This window comes from Dendrobates tinctorius, unplaced genomic scaffold (assembly GCF_039654945.1).
Source record: "Dendrobates tinctorius isolate UK_male_01 unplaced genomic scaffold, ASM3965494v1 ptg000011l, whole genome shotgun sequence".
NCBI lineage: Eukaryota > Metazoa > Chordata > Amphibia > Anura > Dendrobatidae > Dendrobates > Dendrobates tinctorius.
Window position 1 is genome coordinate 100,634,974 of NW_027361679.1, and position 16,498 is coordinate 100,651,471.

The 16,498-nt window shown below is 43.9% G+C and overlaps 1 protein-coding gene across 19 annotated transcripts in view; it reads left to right on the plus strand.

Moving 5' to 3' along the window:
• Window positions 1-550: 550 nt before the first annotated feature.
• ADGRL3 (adhesion G protein-coupled receptor L3) overlaps window positions 551-16,498 on the plus strand; it is a 948,965-nt gene continuing 933,017 nt past the window's right edge. For 13 of the 19 annotated variants that reach the window (XR_012220302.1, XR_012220289.1, XR_012220304.1 and 10 more), the window contains exon 1: window positions 551-1,203. The gene's annotated coding sequence lies outside the window, so the exon portion shown is untranslated. The remainder of the gene's footprint in view (window positions 1,204-16,498) is intronic. The other 6 variants (XM_073545376.1, XM_073545384.1, XM_073545391.1 and 3 more) reach the window with 2 other exon arrangements.

Below are 16,498 nucleotides of genomic sequence, written 5' to 3' on the forward strand. Positions count from 1 at the left end.
GATTCCCTGTTCCCTGTGATCCCCTGCTCCCTGTGATGACCTGCTCCCTGTGATCCCCTGCTCCCTGTGATCCCTTGCTCCCTGTGATCCCCTGCTCCCTGTGATCCCTTTCTCCCTGTGATTCCCTGTTCCCTGTGATCCCCTGCTCCCTGTGATGACCTGCTCCCTGTGAGATCCCCTGCTCCCTGTGATGACCTGCTCCCTGTGATCCCCTGCTCCCTGTGATCCCTTGCTCCCTGTGATCCCCTGCTCCCTGTGATCCCTTGCTCCCTGTGATTCCCTGCTCCCTGTGATGACCTGCTCCCTGTGAGATCCCCTGCTCCCTGTGATGACCTGCTCCCTGTGATCCCCTGCTCCCCGACTTGAGCTGCCTGCGCCCAGGTCTGTGACAGTGGCTCGCTGTCTGGGAAGTTGGGAACCGTCGCAGCACGCATGCGCCGTCCCCGCAGCCCGCTGTCATTAGCAGTGTGATGAAGCTGGCTCGCATGTTCAGTGCTGCCGCTGCGTGCTAGGTGGCGCTGCTGCTCACTATTGACATCCCGCTTCCCCTCCCCCTCCCTCTGTGCTTATTCTGTCTTTCTTGTGACAGGTTAGCTGCAGGCTTCTGCTCGTTGCCTTCGCGAGGCTGGATCAGCTGAATTTCTCCCCTAATATATGGCTTCTCGTTAAATCGTCATTGGGAGCCGGGCGAGCAGGCAAAGATCGCTCATTCCCCAGGCATAGCAATGGCCAGTGGCGTATTCCAGCAGTGACAGGCGGATGATGGTTTGGGAAGCCAATCACGACATCTGGGCGAAGCATCGTGACAATGGAAGCGCAGGATTGCTAGGTGGGATAGAGACCTGTGCAGATTCCGCATCTCCAGCCAGCTGCCAATAGACAAAGGCTCCAGGAATCCATGTCTGCCTCCATTCATGGCAGCGCTGCAGTGGGGTCCCCCTCTGGATGCATGATGCTCTCTCTTCCCTCCTGATTTCCTTTTTATCACTGTCATCGGAGGGGAAAAAAAGGAAGAGAGCGGCCCTGAGCAGCAGCAGCCCGGTGATCGCGGTGATCGCAGCTTCTTCCTCTGCAGCCATCGCAGCTGCCGCTCCTGCCTGCGGCTATCGTTGTGGCTTCCATCACACCCGCCCTGGTGGATGAATGGCTGGGCATGATCGAGACCTTGGCATCCATTCCTAAGCTGCAATGCTTCCCCACAAGGTAATGACATCACCAATCCTTCCCATCCACATCTTCCCTGGTGCCTGCCATTCATTGATGAGGCAGTAAAGCCAGTGTTCTGCCCTTCCGGGCACCTGTGTACATGTACTGCCAAGGTGTGAGGTTACTAGCCCAGGTGTGGGCGGCTGGTGGTCCAGCAGGCAGGTGTAGCCTTCATTTGCTAGTCTTTGTCTGCCTTGTGTTACTATAGAGCTTGTTGTCATCATCACACCTCCCACTTTTTATCTGCACTGTAGTGATAAAGAATGTGGGAGGGCAGAGTGCTCAGCAGCCTATGTCCCCCCGAATTATGGCCGGAGACTGGGCTTTATTAGGGAAATATATGGCTTCCTAGGTCATAGATTGCTAAATATTGGGGAGCGATGTGGAATCTGACGGCAGCTGCTTGCACCTGTCTGGGGTGTCCGTCATGTGCAGATGGAAAAGGCTCGGCATCGCTGACATCCAGCTGAAATCCCACACTTCTGTTCCCAAATTGTGACAATTTTCCGTAGGATCAGGCTTTGCATCACCTGAAGAAATGCCTTGTATCAAAATATCTTGGCCATGATGTAGCGGCTTGTCCACCCTCCTACTCACCCCCCGCCTTTGTTATCTAGGCCCCTGTCAATTTCTATAAAGAACTGGACAATATATATGTGTGTATATATATATATATATATATATATATATATATATATTAATAGTACAAACATATATATATATGTTTGTAATATTAATAATTTAAAATGCAATAAAAAATAACAGCTATAAAGTATTCATTTTTTATACTATTAATATAAACATTATATATATATTATATACAGCACATAAATATAGAATGTTATACTAATATTATAAAGAAAAACTGAAAAATACAAATATTTTATATGTATATTTATTTATTTTTAAGCTGCTATTTTTATTGTGTTTTACATTATTAATATTTTAAGCTTATATATATATAAATAAATAAAAGTTTGTAATTTTAATAATGTAAAACAACAGCCAAAATATATGAATATACATATACAATATTTATATTTTTATTTTTTTCTATAATATTAATATAAACATGATCTATATATTATACATAAATAATATTGTGTTAATATTATAAAAAGAAAAGCATTAAAAATACAAATGTTTTATATGTATAGTTATATATTTTTAAGCTGTTATTATTTTTTTATCGTGTTTTACATTATTCATATTATAAATTCAGGCACATGAGCCAAAGTAATCAGTGTTCAAAACACTTAAGATGTTCGATTCAGTTTGTAACATGAGAAGGAAGAAGAAGGGGGGATGCATATCACGAGATAAGGGGGTAAGACAGGAGAGGAGGACTGGGGCAAATGGATTTTTGTTCACTCCCCATTATGAGTGCTCCTCTAAAATGTGCCCATGGATCAATAATCTGAAAAGTTGCCTCCAGAATAAATTCTTAGCAATGTACCGTCTTCTCATCTTAGGCATAGCCAGAAACCCTAGCGTTGTTTCATGCATCATCATGCACGGTGTGTACTGTTGCTAGCCATTTTGGATGAAGGTAATCTCCAGGTCTACATACAGGGAAGATGATCTGAATGGCGGTGCTGAAAGATTTGCCTATACTGACTGATACCTGTCCTGCTTCCGCAGTCATTATTTCTGCCTCTGTCTACTGTACTTTAAAGCAATATTCACATGGACGTTAGGTGTAGAAACTCAAGAGGATCTGCAGGAGAAATCTGATGCTGGTCCTGGGATTTCAGCCGTGGATTTTGCAGTCTGGTCTGTTGGGAGTTAACTCTTGGGTTAGTCTCGTTTAAGTGACATTAAGCTTTAACATTTCTCCAAGTGACAATACAATTTTTTTTTTTTTTTTTTTATGGATTTTACATCTGTGGCAGAAAAAACCACTGCTATACGAACTGCAATGCAGGTTTCTTACTGAGAATAGTTTGTGGGATGATTTCATGCAGAATTAGTCCCAATACAAAAAAAAAAATAAGGAAAAAAATCACCCATTGACCAAAGCGTATTGGAGAAAATACAGTGAGGCTAAAATCAGAGCCTAATTCAGAATGAATGAGCAGTCTAAAAAAACCTTTGTACTACCACTGTGTTTCTGGCTGAGAGTATGTTCACATCAAGTTTCTGACACACATGTATGGCTGTATTAGGGGTTCTGTCAGAATCCCTGAAAATCGGGTAATGGCCCACATCGGAGCCATAGACTTCAGTTATCAGAGACCACAACTTGCAACCTTGGTCTTCATTTGAGCTTTTTATGTCCGTATCCATAATGTTGGAAGCATTAGTGCAGAGGACCGTGCTATTGTTTTTGACTTTAGAAAAAGACAAAAAAAACAGAGTTTCCTCAGGTTCTCTTCTTGGATGTAAAAAAAAATAATAATGAAGATTTCTCAACCTATTAAACAGTCCATCAAAAATGGACAGCACTCAGATGGCATCAGAGCGCTGTCCAATTTTTTTCATGGACTTGCATTAGTAAGATTGATTCAGGACAAAACTGTACATGTCTCCGTTATTTGGTGCGGACAACTTGGTCCACACAAAATAACAGACGTGTGAACAGCTCTGTAGACTCACACAAAGTTTTTTTATGGCAGAAGTTTCAAACTCGGCTGGGTATATGGGCCGCATATAGAAAAAACTTGAGTTTGGGGGGCCGCATTCTTTGAAGGACAAAGTGACATTTTTAGTGATACCATGTTTTTTTCTATACACCTTTTAAACATTTTTGGCGTGTTTATTTTATTTTTTAGAGCTTGGGTCGCTATGGATGTGGTGATAACAAATGTGCACTCATATTATAGTTATGTCCCCATATTGCAGTTATGTTCCCATCCAGGACCCCATATTGTAGTTATGTCCCCATCCAGGTCTTCATATTATAATTATGTCCCCATCCAGGTCCTCATATTATAGTTAGGTCCCTATCAAGGTCCTCATATTGTAGTTATGTCCCCATCCAGGTCATCATATTGTAGATATGTCCCCATCCATATCTCCATATTGTAGTCATGTCCCAATATTATAGTTATGTCCCCATATCCATGTCCCGATATTGTTGTTATGCTCCCATCCAGGTCCTCATATTATAGTTATGTCCCCATCCAAGTCCCTATATTGTAGATATGTCCCCATATTGTAGTCATGTCCCCATATCCAGGTCCTGATATTGTAGTTATGTCCTCATCCAGGTCCCCATTTTGTAGTCATGTCCTCATATCCAGGACCCAATATTGTAGTTATGTCCCAATCCAGGTCCCCTTCTAGGTACCCATATTGTAGTCATGTCCCCATATCCAGGTCCCCATATTGTAGTTATGTTCCTATCCAGGTCCTCATTTTGTAATTATGTCCCCATATTGTAGTTATGTCCCCATCCAGTTTCACATTTTTAGATATGTCCCCATAGAAGTCTTCATATTGTAGTTATGTCCCCATTCATGTCCCATATTGTAGTCATGTCCCCATATCCAGGTCCCCATATTGTAGTTATGTCCCCATCCAGGTCCCCATATCCAGGTCCCGATGTTGCAGTTATGTCCCCATCCAGGTCCCCATCTTGTAGTCATGTCCCCATATCTAGGACCCCATATTGTAGTTATGTCCCCATCTAGGTCCTCATATTGTAGTTATGTCCCCATCTAGGTCTTCATATTATAATTATGTCCCCATATTGTAGTTATGTCCCCATCCAGGTCCTCATTTTTAGATATGTCCCCATCCAGGTCTTCATATTGTAGTTATGTCCCCATATTGTAGTTATGTCCCCATCCATGTCCCCATATTGTAGTTATGTTCCCATCCAGGTCCCCATATTGTAGTCATGTCCCCATATCCAGGTCCTAATATTGTAGTTATGTCCCCCATCCATGTCCCATATTGTAGTCATGTCCCCATCCAGGTCCCCATATCTAGGTCCCGATATTGTAGTTATGTCCCCATATTAGGCCGGGTCACACTAACCGACGCAAAATACGGTCCGTAGTTTACAGGCGTAATACGGATGAATGACCCCTAAATAGTGATCCGTATGTCATCCATAAGCAAGGTGTGGTTGCGTATTTTGCGCATGTCAGCATCCGTATGCAATCCGTATGGCGAGATTTTCTCGCCGGCTTGCAAAATGGACATATAATAGAGCCCTATGACAGGTTTTATAACACAAACGAAAGAATAGATACAGACACATAGAATACATATATATATATATATACATGTCATTGAGACACATATATATATATATATATATATATATCTAGGTCCCCATATTGTAGTCATGTCCCCATCCAGATCCCCATATTGTAGTTATGTCCCCATCCAGATCTTCAGATTGTAGATATGTCCCCATATTGTAGTTATGTCCCCATCCAGGTCTCCATTTTGTAATCATGTCCCCATATCCAGACCCTCATATTGTAGTTATGTCCCCATCCAGGTCGCCATATTGTAGTCATGTCCCCCATCCATGTCCCCATATCCTCATATTGTAGTTATGTCCCCATCCAGGTCGCCATATTGTAGTCATGTCCCCATATCCTCATATTGTAGTTATGTCCCCATTTAGGTAACCATATTGTAGATATGTCCCCCATCCAGGTTCTCATATTGTACTTATGGATATGTCCCCTATTGTGCCGTTTTTCATAAACACATAAAAGAGGAAAAAAAAAGAAAGATTTTTTCTCACCTGTCCTCTGTTCCCTCGGAGTCCTTAAGGCCCCGTCTCACATAGCGAGATAGCTAGCGAGATCGCTAATGTGTCACCGATTTTGTGACGCAACAGCAATCTCGCCTGCGATCTCGCTAGATGTGACACGCAGCAGCGACCGGCCCCCCCTGCAGGATACATTTTTCGCCGTCGGCGTCCCGCTGGCCAGCACGCATCGCTGTGTTTGATCGCTGGATCATTGCTGTGTCGCTGAAGAGCTCTGCCTGTTTGGCAGCTCACTAGCGATCATTTAGCGACGCACCAGTGATCCCTACAGGTCATATCGTTGTCGGGATCACTGGTGCGTCGCTAAGTGAATCGGGACCCTTACTGTATGTGTGGCTGCAGGGACTGTCTACACTGTCTACTGTTTCCGAGTTTTCACTTGGAAAACTCACAGGTGTTTTTTTTTCCCTCTTGATGTTTTGAAGTCTAGAAAAAGCTGTAAAACCTGGATGGGGACATAACTACAATATGGGGATCTGGATGGGGACATGACTAGATGTTAATTCTTGAGGCGTTTTGGCAAATACAAAAATAGCCCTAAATTTTGCCAAGTGCAACTGGATTAGGATTACAAGCAGAAAAAACACGCACGGAAAAATCTGTACTTCATAAACTTGGCAGAAAAATGGATGTCATAAAACTCAGTGTGGGCATACTAATTAGAGTATTTGGATGTGTCTTTTTTCTGGCTAAAAACTCCACAAAAATAATGCTTAAAAATATATATATTTAGTGGCGGGTTATTAGACATAGATATGGTGCTTGGAGTGTCTGTCAGCACAAAATAGCCATTGAAACCTGTCACAGATGCTTGGTGTAATCTTGACGTAGCCATCAGCACCTTCCGAAATATTTGCTTACATCTTTCTCCATCTTTGCTTCCTTGATTGACTGCTTTAGGGCTCGCTCACACTGGCGAGTAGCAGCCGATGATTCCCTCTTTTGAGAGAATCGGATACTATATGGAAATAACCCTCGGCTCAGACTCTGCTACAAGTGTGATCCGAGTTTAATTTTCTAGTGCTGAGCAAATGTGCTCGAATAGCATCTTATCTGAGCATGCTCGGGTGTTATCCCAAGTATCTTGGGCATGCTCGTATATTATGTTCGAGTCCTTGCGGCTGCATGATTTGTGGCTGTTAGGATATCTCCACATGTGTTGCAGCTGTCTCTAAAAAACAGGCAATCCCGGCATGTGTTTAGGTTGTCTAACAAGCAGGCAAACCCCGCATGTGTTCAGGCTGTCTAACAAGCAGGCAATCCCCGCATGTGTTCAGGCTGTCTAACAAGCAGGCAAACCCCGCATGTGTTCAGGCTGTCTAACAAGCAGGCAAACCCCGCATGTGTTCAGGCTGTCTAACAAGCAGGCAAACCCCGCATGTGTTCAGGCTGTCTAACAAGTAGGCAAACCCCGCATGTGTTCAGGCTGTCTAACAAGTAGGCAAACCCCGCATGTGTTTAGGTTGTCTAACAAGCAGGCAAACCCCGCATGTGTTCAGGCTGTCTAACAAGCAGGCAAACCCCGCATGTGTTCAGGCTGTCTAACAAGTAGGCAAACCCCGCATGTGTTCAGGCTGTCTAACAAGCAGGCAAACCCCGCATGTGTTCAGGCTGTCTAACAAGCAGGCAAACCCCGCATGTGTTTAGGTTGTCTAACAAGCAGGCAAACCCCGCATGTGTTCAGGCTGTCTAACAAGCAGGCAATCCCCGCATGTGTTCAGGCTGTCTAACAAGTAGGCAAACCCCGCATGTGTTCAGGCTGTCTAACAAGCAGGCAATCCCCGCATGTGTTCAGGCTGTCTAACAAGCAGGCAATCCCCGCATGTGTTCAGGCTGTCTAACAAGCAGGCAATCCCCGCATGTGTTCAGGCTGTCTAACAAGCAGGCAATCCCCGCATGTGTTCAGGCTGTCTAACAAATAGGCAAACCCCGCATGTGTTCAGGCTGTCTAACAGCAGCACAACATGTAGCCGCAGAGACTCGAACATAGTATACGAGCACTCCCAGATGCTCGGATAACACCTGAGCATGCTCAGATAAGACGTTATCTTAAGGAATGAGTACCCTTAACTGCCGCCGTTAAAAGGTGTGTCGGTGGTCATTAAGGGGTTAAGAACCTCACAGCAGTTGCACCTCAATTGAACCTCTTTCTTTGAAGAAAGCTACATGGTGCCCAAGACAGTCAAGCAAGTACCAGGACTATCTCTTAGGGCAGAGACACACTGTCGTATTTCTCGTGCGATAGTCGCATCGCACTGCACGGACTGGCCGGCACCTCTCCTGACCTGAGCATGACAGCATGATTGATTACTATGCAGCTGTCATGCTCAGGTCAGGAGAGCCGACAGCCAGTGCGTTTTACGATGCGATTCTCGCACGAGATATATGGCAGTGCGTCTCTGCCCTTAGAGATGTTACGGGATTGGTTCATCTCTATTAGGATTGGCAGAAGGCATGTCAGTGCATCTGCAGGCACAGTGAGCTGAAGCATTATGCCGGCTGGCCTGGTGTCAAGAAGGACAGCAAAGAAGTCACTTCTTTTCAAGAAAAACATCAAGGAGAGTGTGACATTATGCTAAAGGGAATCTGAAGACAGCAGGAGATAGAGACTGAAATACACTTCTGCTTTTCGGCATTGCCGGCAGTTGGGCAAAGCATACTGCACAAGCACAAGAGACCATTTGTCTGCGCAGGCGCAACATTTTTCACGGTGATGAGGATGATCCAGGAGGCCTTATCCACATCCAGGACGCCGAGCAGTAGACGGGGGAAGAGATGGAGTGTCCTAAAGCCATGCCCATCGGACCGAACGGACCCGATTAGAATACAGCACTGGAGAAATAAAAAAAAGTTTTTTCAGGACAATACAGGGGGAGATGGGGTTACATACGTATTTACAGAATGGATAGCAAACGCTTAGATCATATTTTTAGCTGGTATAACACAAAAATGGTGACAGGCTACCTTTAAATGACACCAGTGACAGAATGCCTGGTCCATCAGCTCTCAATGATTACGGGTAACCAGTGGGCTGTCATGGCAGCTGGGGGCATGCTGAAGGATGTTGTGGATTTGCTGCGAATCCGCTGCAGATTTCCTAGTGATTTACAGTACAATGTTAATCAATGGGAAATAAAAACCGCTGTGCACATGCTGCGGAAAAATCCACGCGAAAACGCAGCGGTTTATTTTCCATAGCATGTCAATTCTTTGTGCGGATTTCGCAGCGTTTTTACACCTATTCCATTATAGGAATCTGCAGGTGTAATAACGCAGGCAAAATCCGCACAAAAAACACAATAAATCCTCAGGGAAAAACACCGATTTTGACCTGCGGATTTTGCCAAAATAGCAGATTCCACGCAGAAAATTCTGCAAAAGAATCCGCAACGTGTGCACACACTCTTGGTCCTCCAATGAAGCGCACCTACAGGCTGAGTTGCATAGAAGAACTGCGATTTCCATAAATACTGCAATATCATGGTATTGCAGTATATAGTATAAGCAATCGCAGATTCATGTTGGCATAAATGAACGGCATATAAACAAACACAAAAAAATCTATAGCTGAATTGCATGTTTTTTGCAGTGTCACAGCAGAAAATGTGTTTTTTGATGCGTTTTCATAGCGGAAACACACTAAGAATGCATGTGTATTTTTTCACCTACGGATTTTTCGCATCAAATACAAGTTTATGAGGGAAATCCCCAGAGAAAACTCAACGTACCCGCAAGAGAAATTGACATGTGATGGAAATGAAACACGCACCGCAGGTCAGTTTATGCTAAGTAAAATAAAAGCATAGAGGACATGAGATGTCTATAAATCCCAACCACAATGCTGGAACTGTAAGACGCTGTGTTTTAGTCGTAGTAAAAATACCACAACATCAAAACTGTACCATAAGCTCATTATGAGAACATAGCCTAAGGGTATGTGCACACGTTGCAGATTCATGTGCGGATTTTTCTGCGCGGAATCTGCAGAATCCGCAGGTAAAATGACCTGCGTTTTACCTTTGGAATTACTGCGGATTTTGTGCGGATTTCACCTGCTGTTTTACACCTATAATGGAATGGGTGTAAAAACGCTGCTGACTCCGCACAAAGAATTGACATGCTGCGGAAAATAAACTGCGGAATTTCCTGCAACATGTGCACAGCGGTTTTTGTTTTCCCATGGAAATCTGCTGCGGATCCACAGGGCCAAATCCACTGCAGATCCGCAGACGAATCCACAACGTGTGCACATAGCCTAAAGCTCCGGTCAAGGACTATAGCCGCAGACAAAACTAGTTTGGCTTCTCCCTGCGCCGCCCCAGTTGATTGACAGGTCAGTACCATAAAAGGACAAAGTAAGGCTACTTTCAGACTTGCGTTATGAGGCGCAGCACAGGGCCGCCGCTAAGCTCCTCCCCCAGCCGTACCTCCTCCGGTCAGCTCCTCCTATATTTAGCGTTGGGTACGCTGACCGTGCGCTGGTATGATTTTGCCGGCGCGTGCGCCCTTTTGGCGCTGCGCCAAGCACACAAGAATGCAAGACGGTGCATTTGGCGCACGTCGGCGCAGGAGGAGTTGAAAGTAGCCTTAAGAGGATAAAAAAAGTGCAAAAAAATTATAAAGATTAAAAAAAACACGAAAAAAGAAATCTTGAAAAAGGGTTTTACTATAAAATACATTTTTATGGGAAAAGAAAAATACACATACAAAAGAGTTCACATATTGGGAATCTCCGAGTCTGGCCGAGCTATAAAACCGTCACATTATTGAATCCCTACAGTAAACACCAAAAAAAAAAAACAGCTGTTTTTTTTTTTCATCATACTACTTTTTAAAATGAAGAATACTATGTAATGAAATAGTCGTATGTAAAGAAAAATAGCATCACTAAAAATATCTACCGGTGGAAAATGAAAAAAATTATAGCTCTTAGAATATAGTGATGAGCACAGATTTTTTTTTTAATTTAAAAATTGATCTTAGTGTGCAATGAACGTAGCAAAACATAAGAAAATATATACAAATTTGGTATCGCTGTAGTCGTAGACCCAAAGAATAAAGTTGTCTTTATCAGCTTTACTACACAGTAAAATGCGGAAAAAAAACAAACAATTAAAACTATTTGGAAATTTTTTGTTTAGTCTGCCTCCCAAAAATAGCAATAGAAAGCGAGTTTAAAAAGTTATGTATCGGAAAATGGCATTAATAAAAACTTCAACTCATTCTGCAAAAAATAAGCCTTGAAAATATGACAATGCCACAAAGAAAAATTGTAAAAAGACCCAACATTTTTTATTGTGTAAGTAGCAAAGAAACCAAAACAAAACAATATAAATTGCTGTAATCAAACAGATGTTAAAAATAAAGCTGTCACTTATGCTGCGCAGTGAAGAACATAACGCATTCAGAAGCTGCGGACTGCAGAGCAGCATTTTGATGGTATTAGGACCTGGACCCCCATTAATTTGCAACAGTATGTATATCTTGTAATACCATATTTAAAATCTTTTAGGCTATGTGCCCACGTTGCGTGTTAAAACGCACACTAAAAACCGGACTCCTTCCCAGAAATTGCGCGTTTTTTTCAGCGCGATTTCACCGCGATTCTGTTCGCGATTTTGCCGCGATTTTCGCAAGCACTTTCCAAGCGATTTGAAGCATCGCTTGGAAAGTGATTGACAGGTTGGTCACACTCGTCAAACATAGTGTTTGACAAGTGTGACCAGCTTTTTACTTTTGAGGCCGCCTATGCGGCATCAATAGTAAAAGATAAAATGTTAAAAATGATAAAAAAAAAAACAAAAAAAAATCTGGGTATATTTACCTTCCGACGTCCCGCGCTGCATTCCCGGCCTCAGCGTTCCCAGCGATGCCTTGCGAGACCTGTGATGACGTTGGTCTCGCGTTACTATAGCGATCTCACGAGACCACGTCATCACAGGACCTTGCCGCAAGTCATTACTGGGACCGCTTAGGTCGGGAATGCAGCGCGGGACGTCGGAAGGTAAATATACCCAGATTTTTTTATTTTTTATTCTTTTTTTTTACAGGGGTATGGTACCCAGGGCCTGGAGGACAGTCTCCTCTCCACACCGTGGGTACCAACCGCACATGAGACGCTTAACTTCGCGCATGGTGGGCATAGCCACATGCGGGAAGTAAGCGGTTCTCATGCATTTCTATGGGTGCGGAATCACGGCAATTCTTTGCGATTCCGCACAAAAGAATGACTATGCTGCGATTTTTTCCGCGATGCGATTCCGCCGCGGAAAAAAGCGCAGCATTAGCACAGAATGTGCGGAATGCCATAGGAATGCATGGGGGACGTTCTGTACACGATTTTTAAACGTTTTGGCGCCGAAAATTGCGGCAAAACGCTTAAAAATCGCATCGTGGGCACACAGCCTTAGAATACCAATAAAAACTTCAAATCATCCTGCAAAAATCAGGTTCCCACTCGGGTTTGTCATTCGTCAATGGAAAAATAGGGTGTTTCCACACTTCTGGTAGCTCAGATTTGTAAAGCGAGATGATGGACGCACCCCCCCCCACAGTGTTAAATGAAATGAAATGTTAGGCTGGTTTCACATTTGCATCTGCTTGCGCAGTGTTTCATCCGCAGTAATCCATATGCGTCATGTTTACCTATTTTTAACATGGTGTACGCATGGGCATGCGTTTGCATCAGTTTGCATGCATCAGTGTACGCATTCATTGTTTTTCGGTGTGCGGTGGGGTCCGGCGAATGCATCATGTTGGAAGCTGCAAAAATCTGTCTAATATGCGCATTCATGCAGATGAATGCGTCAAATAAACGCATTACTGTCTATGGGAACGCATGCATACGCAAGGACAAGCATACGCATGCATTCAAAACACATGCATTTGTCACATAATCATGTCCGGGAAATAAGACATGCCCATTGGGAGTGGCTTGTGTCAAGGAAATTCTCCGAACGCATGCGCTGAAAAAACGCATGTAAACGCAGCGTTTTTTGCCGTCATGCATAAGCTGATGCGGATAAAAAACCGCTGCATAAACATGCGTTTGTATGTGTTTTGACATGCGTTTGCGCATGCAGACGATATGTTGCGCACACAAATGCTAATGTTAACCTAGCCTAATTAACTGCAGTTAGCATCCACATGTATGCCATTGCTGTAGCGGGAAGAACCCACTTAATTTACAGTTACATGTCTCCAAAAGCACAAGATGGACTCAATGTATTGGGCACTAAGCTGGCATATTTGCAATTTTTACGCTACAGCATCCAATGGAGGCTTTTTTTTTGGAAAACATCTGTGCGGTCAAAATGGTCAATACTCCTATTTATATGGCCGGATCTTAGCACTTGCTATGGTGTGGTGGCAAGTGGGGTAATAGTATTGCGGTTGATGTCAGCTTTGTAATGTCAGCTGACATCTAGCCCAGGGGTTAGTAATGGAGAGGCATCTATAAGACACACCCATTACTAGCCTCATAGCAGAAATTAAATCAAGACAAACACAGAAAAAGTCCTTCAATTGAAATAAACACACAGAAAAAGACTCATTTATTTGAAATAAACACCCCCACCCTCTTTTACACATTTTTTACTGTAAGAATACAAATAAAAATCACAGTATTCTTACCTGTCCATCAATAATGCATATGTCCCACGATGTGCTTCCAACTCTGCTATATCTGGATGCATTGCTGAGCAATGGCTTGATGCTATCGCTCAGCCCAGCATCTAGGAGACACTGAACTGTGTATGAGAACCCAGCTTTAGTGCTAAGAGCTTATGTCAATAAGGTTTGTGGAGTTCATCAGCTATGAACTCCACTCACCTTATTGATGTAACCGCTTCCAGTCTCAGTGGTGTGACACCGTAGACCCTCTCACAGCGTGGCTCCACACAGTCCTTCTCTGATGACTGTTGAAGATCATGTGTTGACTGGAACGTCTCTTAATTTTCTGGATTTTGTACGTTCAATAAATTTCCCTTGAATAGACCTATACGAATGCCAAGTGTTTCTACATTATAGTGGATGGATTTGGTTATCCTACTTGTGCACCACTATATTTCCAGAAGTGAAGTGTTTTCCAATTGGGCTGCTATTTTTAGGCTGCGGAGGGCCAATATCCATGGCCCCATCTCAGTTTGAGAATACCAGTTACCAGCTGACTTTAGCTTGGCTGGTTATAAAAAATGAGGGGACCTCATGACATTTTTTAAATTTATTTGAAGACAATGGAGCTGCAGCAACTGCAGGGTGTCACGCTGTGCTCTGTGAGACCTGTCTGCTGGAAACTGAGGTGGCATCAGTAAGTCTAACCTCTATTGTTGGTAAAATATTTGAAGGGTTTCTGAGGGATATTATTCTGGATTATCTCAATGAGAATAACTGTGTAACTTCATATCAGCATGGGGTTATGAGGAATCGCTCCTGTCAATCCAATCTAATCAGTTTTTATGAAGAGGTAAGCTATAGAGTGGATCAAGGTGAGTCATTGGACGTGGTATATCGGACGTGGTATATCTTGATTTTTCCAAAGCATGCCACACAAGAGGTTGGTACACAAAATGAGAATGCTGGGTCTGGGGGAAAATGTATGTAAATGGGTAAGTAGCTTGCTTAGTGATAGAAAGCAGAGGGTGGTTATAAATGGTATATTCTCTATCTGGGTCACTGTGACCAGTGGGGTACCGCAGGGGTCGGTGTTGGGACCTATTCTCTTCAACATATTTATTAATGATCTGGTAGATGGTTTACACAGTAAAATATCGATATTTGCATATGATACAAAACTATGTAAAGCAGTCAATACAAGAGAAGATAGTACTCTACTACAGATGGATCTGGATAATTTGGAAACTTGGGCCGAAAGGTGGCAGATGTGGTTTAACAATGATAAATGTAAGGTTATACACATGGGAAGAAGGAATCAATATCACAATTACACTTTGAACAGGAAGCCACTGGGTAAATCTGACATGGAGAAGGACTTGGGGATCCTAGTTAATGATAAACTTACCTGGAGCAGCCAGGGTCAGGCAGCGGCTGCCAAGGCGAACAGGATCACGGGGTGCATTAAAAGAGGTCTGGATACACGTGATGAGAGCATTATACTGCCTCTGTACAAATCCCTGGTTAGACCGTACATGGAGTACTGTGTAGTTTTGGACACCGGTCCTCAGGAAGGATATATTAGAACTAGAGCGAGTACAAAGAAGGGCAACAAAATTAATAAAAGGGATGGGGGAACTACAATGCCCAGAGAGATGAGCAAAATTAGGACTATTTAGTCTAGAAAAAAGACGACTGAGGGGTGATCTAATAACCATGTATAAGTATATAAGGGGACAATACAAATATCTCTCCGTGGATCTGTTTATACCCAGGAATTTGACAGTAACAAGGGGGTATTGTCATGATCTGAAGTGATCTGACAGTTTTAAAAGCACAGAGTGAACTTTTTTTTCCTTTTGGCAAGTTGTCAAGGTGACTTGACTGTCCCCGGTGGTGGTTAGTGGTATCGCACCTTAGGTTTTCAGTTTAAAGTTCTCTGTAATTATGATTCAGGTGTGGGGCTCTATAAATGAGTCTCAGGGTGTGTAATCACGGCTGGTGATATTCATTCTTTCATGGATTCTGAGTTGGTGAGAGCCTGGTGGAAGGATGGAGCTGAGGAGGAGTCCTGCGCAGCTTAGCCAGGGGGGAAGTGTGTCAGCTATGGTGTCTGGATGAAGGGCTGGCATGGCGTGGTGGGGTCGCAGTGATGGTGTCAGCGGGATGTGTCTGCATGGACTGGTGGAGTGGCGACTATGGAGAGTGGCACTCACCATGTGGGACTTGGCTGCTGAGCTGGACTCAAGCATGCTTGACTTCGTGTCAGAAGCTGAACTCGTCTTTGGGACTCTGTTACTAAGCAGCAGCAACTGGTGGTGGACTCTGCTCCAAGGCTGCTCTATGGTGAAGGATCCTGTTATGGTGATGGATCCGGGTGGAGGAGAAGACGCACGCAGGTGGAGGGCTCTGTTGCAGGAGCATAAGCACAGAGCATAAAGCTAAGTGGTGTTTCCCCTGTATTGTCTTCTTTCCTCATGTGTGTTGTTAGTGCAGTGGTGGGATTAGTTTCCGCACCGACCAATTTCCTAGTGAGGGTTTAGGGTCAGGGCGAGCAAGGGCTTTGAGGTACGCGTGCGGCGCCCGGTGCAGAACCGGCATAGGGAACGTTAGGAGTGCAGGGACACTGGCTCAGGGGAGCTCAGGAGGTCTCCACTTCTCTTTTCCCTATCGCAGGGCCCACCATTGTTAATGTTTCCCAGGTCCCCCTTATTATTTAAATTCGCCGTACTGGAGGCGGGGTTTCCAGAATTTATATTAACGTGTAATACCTAAATTCGCCAGGTGTAGGCGGTGTATCCATCTGCACGTTTTATTATTTAAATTCGCCCCACTGGAGGCGCTGTATCCAGGGTCACGTGTGTTATGGGTTCGCCTTGCGGTAACATCTGCGTCCAGACACACAGTGACCGTGACATTATCACCAGCCCTACAGTTTTTTGTTTTTTT